The sequence below is a fragment of the Heterocephalus glaber genome, unplaced genomic scaffold (assembly GCF_053883595.1).
Source record: "Heterocephalus glaber isolate CG9 unplaced genomic scaffold, H.glaber_assembly_v1.0 deba00001461, whole genome shotgun sequence".
Lineage (NCBI taxonomy): Eukaryota > Metazoa > Chordata > Mammalia > Rodentia > Bathyergidae > Heterocephalus > Heterocephalus glaber.
In genome coordinates this window covers 31,668,534-31,676,030 of record NW_028258308.1, presented here as the reverse complement: position 1 = coordinate 31,676,030, position 7,497 = coordinate 31,668,534, and the positions used below count along the sequence as shown (strand labels likewise).

The 7,497-nt window shown below is 39.7% G+C and overlaps 1 pseudogene; it reads left to right on the top strand.

Annotated features, from left to right (window-relative positions):
* Positions 1-4,624: 4,624 nt before the first annotated feature.
* On the top strand, positions 4,625-7,177 carry LOC101706616 (AP-1 complex-associated regulatory protein pseudogene; annotated as a pseudogene).
* Positions 7,178-7,497: the final 320 nt, after the last annotated feature.

The window sequence follows — 7,497 nt, the reverse complement described above, 5'->3', positions numbered from 1 at the left end:
ACACCCTGATCAAGTGGGATTCATCCCAGGGATGCAGGGATGGTTCAATATACGAAAATCAATCAATGTAATACACTATATCAATAGAGCCAAGGACAAAAACCATATGATTATCTCCATAGATGCAAAAAAAGCATTTGACAAAATCCAACATGTATTTATGATAAAAACCCTACAAAAAATTGGAATAGATGGTCTCTACCTCAAACTGATAGAAGCCATCTATGAAAAACCAACAGCCAATATCATACTAAATGGTCAAAAACTGAAATCCTTCACACTCAAATCAGGAACAAGACAAGGATGTCCACTATCACCACTCTTGTTCAATATAGTTCTGGAAACATGAGCCATGGCAATTAGACAAGAGAAAGAAAAGGAATAAAGATAGGTGATGAAGAAGTCAAATTGTCATTATTTTCAGATGACATGATACTCTATATAGAAGACCCCAAGAACTCCACCAAAAGTCTTCTATACTTAATAACCAAATTCAGTCAAGTAGCTGGTTACACGGTCAACACACAAAAATCAATAGCTTTCCTCTACACGAATGACAGACTCACTGAGAGAGAGATAGGGCAAATAATTCCTTTCACAATAGCATCCAAAAAACTGAAATACCTAGGAGTCATCCTAATGAAAGAAATCAAAGACCTCTTCTCTGAAAACTATGGCACTCTGAAAAGAGAGATTGAAGATGATATCAGAAAATGGACAGACATCCCCTGCTCCTGGGTAGGAAGGATTAATAGAGTGAAAATGGCCATACTTCCAAAACTGCTATATAGATTTAATGCAATTCCAGTTGAGATCCCAGCAGCATACTCCATGGACCTTGAGAAAACAATCCAAAAATTCATTTGGAACAAGAAGAGACCCAGAATAGCAAAAGCAATTCTAGGTAACAGAGACATGGCAGGGGGTATCACAATCCCCAACCTGCAACTCTACTACAAAGCTACTGTAACAAAAACAGCATGGTACTGGCAAAGAAACAGACCTGAGGACCAGTGGAACAGATTAGAAGATGCAGAAACAACGCCAGACACACTCAGCCATCTCATCTTCAATAAAGGAGCCAAACACCCTCACTAGAGGAAAGATAGCCTCTTTAATAAATGGTGCTGGAAAAATTGGGCTTCAATTTGCCAAAGAGTAAAACTAGACCTATATCTCTCACCATCCACTAAACTAAAATCAAAATGGATTAAAGATCTGAATATTAAAATAGAAACTCTGAACCAGTTGGAACAGAGGTTAGGTAGAACCCTTGAAAACATCGGTGTAGGAAAAGATTTTATGAACAAAACCTCAGTTGCCCGTGAACTAGCACACACAATCAATAAGTGGGATCTCTTCTTATTAAAAGGCTTCTGCACAGCAAGAGAAACCACCAGCAGTGTGAAGAGACAACCCACAATGTGGGAAAAAATCTTCACCTGCTGTTCCTCAGACAAAGGTCTACTATCTCGAATCTATAAAGAACTTAAAAAGATCAGACCTCCCAAATTTAAAGACCCAATCTGAAAATGGGCATCTGAAATGAACAGACATTTCTCAGACAAAGAAGTAGAAATAGCAAATAAATACATGAAAAAATGTTCAACATCACTGGTCATTTGAGAGATGCAAATGAAAACAACGCTGAGATTCCACTTCACTCCAGAAAGAATGGCTGCTATCATGAAATCAACCAATAACAAATGCTGGTGGGGCTGTGGGGAAAGAGGAACCCTGCTCCACTGCTGGTGGGAGTGTAGACTGGTGCAAGCACTGTGGAAATCAGTATGGAGATACCTCAAAGAACTAGGACTGGAAGTCCCATTTGACCCTGCTATTCCACTGCTGGGGATCTTCCCCAAACAATTAAAAGAATCATACCACAGTGATATATGTGCGTCCATGTTCATAGCAGCACAGTTTGTAATAGCTAAAACTTGGAAACAGCCCAAATGCCCATCAACTGGAGACTGGATAAAGAAAATGTGTTTTTTTCATAAAATGGAGTCCTACTCAGCCATAAAAATGAGACATTAGAGACATTTATAGCTAAGTGGATGCACATTGAGGCAATACTCTTAAGTGAAATAAATAGGACACACATGAATAAATACCAAATAGTTTCTCTAGTGTGAGAAACTGAAAGTGTAAATAAGAACTAAATGTATAATAGGTAATGTGAAATAGGAAGAAAAGGGGCAAAGGGGAAGGAAGTGGGAGGGCTAGGGGAAAGGATAGAAGGGAGTGGGATTAATATGAGAAAATGGAAAAATAGGAACAAAATCTTTGTAAATAGGGAGGACTGGAGGGGTTGAAGGGAGGGCTGGGCAAGGGTGAAAAATAAGAACCAAGAGAGACTATGTAAAGGTGCAAATTTCCAATGATGAATGTCATTATATTGTGTACCTAAAATGTACCAATGATTAGAATGAATAATCGAAAATGTAAAATAGGAAGAAAAGGTCCAAAGGGGTAGGGGTATTGGGAGGGGCAGGGGAAAGGAAAGAAGGGAAAGGAAAAATGATGAGAAATGGAAAAAATGGAAATAAAGTCTTTGTAAATAGGGAAGGGTGGAGGGTGTGAAGGGAGGGCTAGGAATGGGGAAAAAATAAGAACCAAGATGCATTATATAAAGGTACAATTCCCAATGAGAAATGTAATTGTGTTGTATACCTACAATGTACCAATAAAAGAATTTAATAAAAAAAAACAAAAAAAAGAATGCTGGGTTTTCAAGAATGCACCGCATCCAGCTCTACATTTCACTTTTATTTTAGCTTTAATTGAAATTTTCATGGAGATAACTATAGATTCACATACTTGTAAGAACAAATACAGACAGATCCTTTGTTTGATGTGTTTTAATATAAGAATTTAGCAATGTAACCAACACCCATGTCAATATACAGAACATTCCCAGCGCCCAAAAGGGCTATCCATGTCCCCTCCCAGTCATTACCCTTTCAAAGGTAAATTGAATTGATCTTAAAGTTTTATTTGAGGATAATAATAAACACAGAGTGTGTATTACAGCAAGGAAGGATGGTGTCTAAGACTGCCTATAGCCAGGAGGTCAGGGAATCAGATGTTTTTTTCATCCTCTGCTCTATTCTGTCTTAAACTGTGGTCTATGGCACTGTGGCTAGTCAGGCGCCACATGAACGTGTTTTTAAGAGTAATTGATGGTGGTCTTACAACCCTCCTCTTCCCTCCCACACACCCACCATGCTTTTGCAAATCCATGTGGCCTTTTCTCTTTCTACACAGAAAGGAGCAGGAGAAGGGACAAGGGTTGCGTAGAGATGCCATCTTTACCACCAGGCAGCAGGTGGACTTGAGGAGAACCAGAGAAGGGGAAGCCCAGGTGACAGTGCCCAGGCCAGGCAGGGGCTCTCTGCCTCCTGCTTTATCAGTGGCTGGCTACTCTGGGTTGCAGGGAGATGGGAACCAAGAGCTTGTGCATGCGTGACACCCAGCATGTGTGACATTGTGCAGACATTCTCATTAATCCCCACAGCAGCCCTGGGAAGCAGGTGTTGCTCTTCCCTTTGCCTGGATGGAAAAGTAGACTTGAAGTGCAGGCATGGATTTACCTCCTGGCACTGCTAGTTGGTCAGCCACACATGGCCCTCAATCCAGCCACCACCTTCCTGGAGCCTCATCCCAGGATCTGGAAACAGAGACATTCTTGCACACTCAGCTGCATTCCTTCCCATCACAAATGGGTAATGTGTGTGAGGGGCGTTAACTGAATGAAATGAAAATAGGTAATAGTGGCCATTGTTTTAAATATCTAAAACATGTTTTGGTAGAGGCCCAGCAAGGAAATTTTGGCTTCTGAATTCAATATGTGAGGGGAAATCCTGGCTTTGAAAATCAAAACCTCTACAGTTTGAAGCAACATGGGGCAAATGTTATCGTCTTCCTTGTCCTTCCTCTACCAACACGACCTATACTGTAAAAGGAAACACTTGTAGCTACACACAACATTCAAGGTCTCTTTTCAGCTAGATGTGGTAGTGCATGCCTGCAACACTCTGCAAGACTAAGGAAGAAGATCACAAGTTTGAGCCAAGCCTGGGCCACTGAGTGACTTAGAAATCCTGTCTCAAAAAACAAAAAATGTAAGAAGAACTGAGGATGTACAAAGTGTGATTAAAAAATAACCCACTGTAAATGTTTTTTAAAATTTTATTTCAGTAAAAGACCATTGCCATTCATCACTCTCAAAATAATCCCCATGGCTTTGAACACACCATCCTTCTTGCCCCTTTCTGAAGCAGTTCTGGAAGTCCTCTTTCATGAGCGTCTTCAGTTGTGCCTATTTTGATGTCCTGAATTGATTCAAAACATTTACTTTTCACAGTCATTTGTACTTTGGGTAAGAGCCAGAAGTTGCACAGTGCCAGATCTGGTGAATATCCTGGATTAGGACATGCTGAAATGTTTGGGACAGAAATTGCTGTAAATGCAAACTCTAAACTGTTCAGATGGTGCAAGAACAATGGGATAAATGTGTCTGAGGTGCGCGACCAGAGCTGACACTGGAGGGCCCTGTTTGGGCTGCAGATGAAGAGAGGCCCTAGTGTTTAGAATGCACCCAGGAGGAGAGCCCTGGACTATGGAGTTTGAGAATCTAGTAGAAAGTGACTGGAGAGCCCAGGAGGCAGACATAGGCCTCTCACTGTTGAAGAAATTGTTGGCCTGTGAGAGAGACATTATGATTCTATTGCTAAACAACAGAAAGATCTTGATGAGAAAATCCAAAAAGAGGGAGCCTTTCAAGAAGAGAAGCGAATTTTTTACATTCTTTATATATTCCAGATAGTAGTCCTTTGTCTGAGGAACAGCTGATAAAATTTTTTTCTCACATTGTAGGTTGTGTGATGGCTCTGTTGGTGGTTTCTCTTGCAGTGCAGAAGCTTTTTAATAAGATGAGATCCCAGGTGTTGATTCTTTGTGCTAGTTCCCGTGCTACTGAAGTTTTGTTCATAAAGTCTTTTCCTATGCCAATGTCTTCACTATTTCTACCTAACTTATCTTCCAGCAAGTTTAGTGTTTCTGTTTTAATATTTAAATCTTTAATTCACTTCTATTTTAGTTTAGTGCATGGTGGTAGATACGGGTCTAGTTTTAATCTTTGACGGTTGGAATCCAAAGTCAGGTTTATTGATTCTTTTTTTTTTTTTAATTCTTTTATTGGTACATTGTAGGTATACAACACAATTACATTTCTCATTGGGAATTGTACCTTTATATAATGCATCTTGGTTCTTATTTTTTCCCCATTCCTAGCCCTCCCTTCACACCCTCCACCCTTCCTTATTTTCAAAGACTTTATTTCCATTTTTTCCATTTCTCATCATTTTTCCTTTCCCTTCTTTCCTTTCCCCTGCCCCTCCCACTACCCCTACCCCTTTGGACCTTTTCTTCCTATTTTACATTTTCGATTATTCATTCTAATCATTGGTACATTTTAGGTATACAATATAATGACATTCATCATTGGAAATTTGCACCTTTACATAATCTCTCTTGGTTCTTATTTTTCACCCTTGCCCAGCCCTCCCTTCAACCCCTCCATTCCTCCCTATTTACAAAGATTTTGTTCCTATTTTTCAGACCCCCCCCCAAATTTAAAGACCCCATTCAAAAATGGGCATCTGAAAGGAACAGACATTTCTCAGACAAAGAAGTAAAAGCAACAAATAAACATATGAAAAATGTTCAACATCACTGGTCACTTGACAGATGCAGATGAAAACAATACTGAGATTCCACCTCACCCTAGAAAGAATGGCTGCTATCAAGAAATCAACCAATAACAAATACTGGTGGGGTTGTGGGGAGAAAGGAACCCTGCTCCATTGTTGGTGGGAGTAGAGGCTGGTGCAACCACTGTGGAAATCAGTATGGAGATATCTCAAAAAACTAGGATTAGAGGTCTCATTTGACCCAGCTATTCCACTGCTGGGGATCTTTCCAAAACAATTAAAAGAATTGTACCACAACAATATATGCACACCCATGTTTATAGCAGCACAGTTTATAATAGCTAAGGCTTGGCAACAGCCCAAGTGCCCATCAACTGGAGACTGAATAAAGAAAATGTGGTTTTTAATAAAATGGAGTACTACTCAGCCATAAAGAATGAGAAATTAGAGACATTTATAGCTAAATGGATGCACAATCAGGACATACTCTTAAGTGAAATAAATAGGACACACATGTAAATACTGAATAGTTTCTCTGGTATGAGAAACTGAAAGTGTAAATAAGGATTAAAATGGATAACTGATAATGTGAAATAGGAAGAAAAGGTCCAAAGGGGTAGGAGAAGTGGGAGGGGTAGGGGAAAGGAAAGAAGGGAAAGGAAAATTTATGAGATAGGGAATAAATGGAAACAAAACCTTTGCAAATAGGGAGGTGGGAGGGGTTGAAGGGAGAGCAGGAGAATGGAGAAAAAATAAGAACAAAGACACATCATGTAAAGGTACAAGTTCTCAATGATGAATGTAAATGTACTGTATACCTAAAACGTACCAATAAAATAATTTAAGAGAAAAAAAAAAAAAAAGAAGAGAAGCGAAGATGAGAAGAAGCTTCATTCGTCACACGATGAAGCAGCCAAGGTGGCCGAGCAGTGAAAGCTCATGGAGCAAGAAAGGCAGAAAGTTGTAAAGAGATGCCATCCGTCCAGCAAGGGTGACTCTCAAAGTTCAGGACCAGAAGATGACTATGAATCCTGTAGGTGAAACATAAAGTCAAGTGTGAGGTGTTTTGAAGTAGTAGACTGTCATCGATGCCTCAGTGTTGACAACAAATACAGAAGGCAGCTGTGACTTAACAACCAAAGCTAAATCAAGGAGTGGAAAGAGCACAACACATCCTTGGATCTAGAGCAGTGAGAGGAAGAAGCCCTCTCTGGGCAACACCTGAATACAGCAACGAAGAGGTAGCTGGAAACCTATGCCAGCTGAGGACTCCAACAGCCCCAGGGGGAGGAATTTGTTAGTGCCAAAATGGGTGCCCTGATGGAGATTCCATGGGTTCGGAATTTGTAAATCTTGTTTTAGAACTGTCCAATTCTGGCATAAAACAGTCTGATGCGGAGCCACAGATTCTACAGGGTAAAATTGTTTGGCCCTGTTCATCAGTCATGACCAAATGCTAAAAGCCAACCAGAATGTTTAAGTGACTGTGCTGAGCCTTTTGTAAGAGGAGGTAAGGAACTATGTTGTAAATGCTTATTTTATTAGAAAGGTGTAGGAATAGTAGGATAGATCTGAATTGCTTCAGAATGAAGTGCAATTTTATCATCTGCCTTCAGCATTTTAAGAGCAATTAAATGGTTCTGTTGTATTATCAATTAAATTTATTTTAACTCTTAAAAATGTGTTTAAAAGGAGGGGGAATATTTTGATGGGGATTAATGGCAATGTGTCTTTTGCTGTAATACACTTTCTATTTCTACATTCTCCCCATATATTTTGT